The sequence below is a fragment of the Galeopterus variegatus genome, unplaced genomic scaffold, assembly GCF_000696425.1.
Source record: "Galeopterus variegatus unplaced genomic scaffold, G_variegatus-3.0.2 Scaffold4861, whole genome shotgun sequence".
Taxonomy (NCBI): Eukaryota; Metazoa; Chordata; class Mammalia; order Dermoptera; family Cynocephalidae; genus Galeopterus; species Galeopterus variegatus.
In genome coordinates this window covers 15,708-16,782 of record NW_007730972.1, presented here as the reverse complement: position 1 = coordinate 16,782, position 1,075 = coordinate 15,708, and positions in this window count along the sequence as shown.

The window sequence follows — 1,075 nt, the reverse complement described above, 5'->3', positions numbered from 1 at the left end:
GCTTTTCAGTGTGTAAATACAGTGTTAGCTATAGGTACAATGTTGTATAGCAGACTCTAGAACTTCTTCAGTCTGGCAGACACCTGGTCTTATTAGAACCTATGAACTGAAGTCTTTTCTCCCCGAGGCTATTGATTTGCCTCACTTGAAGCAACTTTCTTAGTTAAGAGTTTGCTTAAGTGGGCTTTTCACGTTGTTTTGCCAGCATGGCAGGAGGACCTACTGTATCAGGGACTCTTTGGAAAGAATATTCAGAGGAGTTATATGCCTGTAGAGACTTCATGTTAACAAGATTAAATGATTGAGGTGTGGGTGAATCTGGGGCTCTGTCAAACCAATGTGGCTGAGTTTTTTTTCCCCCCTGAACACTAATGTAACCAACCTCACCTCCTGCTTGTCTCTACACTCTTTCCTCTTAAGGCTTGTTGTTCATTTATAGCATAAAAATTAAGAACATCGTGAAATTGAGTGCTTGTCTCTACACTCTTTCCTCTTAAGGCTTGTTGTTCATTTATAGCATAAAAATTAAGAATATCGTGAAATTGAGTCTGTTAGACTGATTATTAAATTATGAGCCCTTAAGAACCTGAATTTCTTACAGGTAGCAAATAATTTTTTTGAAAACTTTATTCTTTTTTTATTTTGTTAGATTAAAATGCCTTGTCCGTGGATGTGTTTTCACAGGGTAGTCCATTCTTGTAAAGGACTGCAAAGCTACACGACTACGCCAGTTGTGAGTAAGGCAAATCATAACTAAAGCCAAAATGTTCCATTATTTTAGTTATACTAAGTTTGCATTTATATTGTCAGGGCTAGGGCTAAGACCCTTCAAACCCACTGTACAGACTGGGTCACCAGACTCCTCACATGCAGGTCCACCCTAGGTAATTGGGAAAGATCCTGGGAGCCGTTGGCAGATGACATGAGCTTGGTCCTTAGCAACAGCAGCAGTAGCTTATAGGTCCAGCAGCTTACGGGTCTGGCGGTGGTGATGCCTCTTGTGGGGTCCTGGGGGTACTGGCAGCAATGGCCTCCAGCAGCAGTAGCGGCCTCCCAGGGGCGGGGGGGGGGGGGG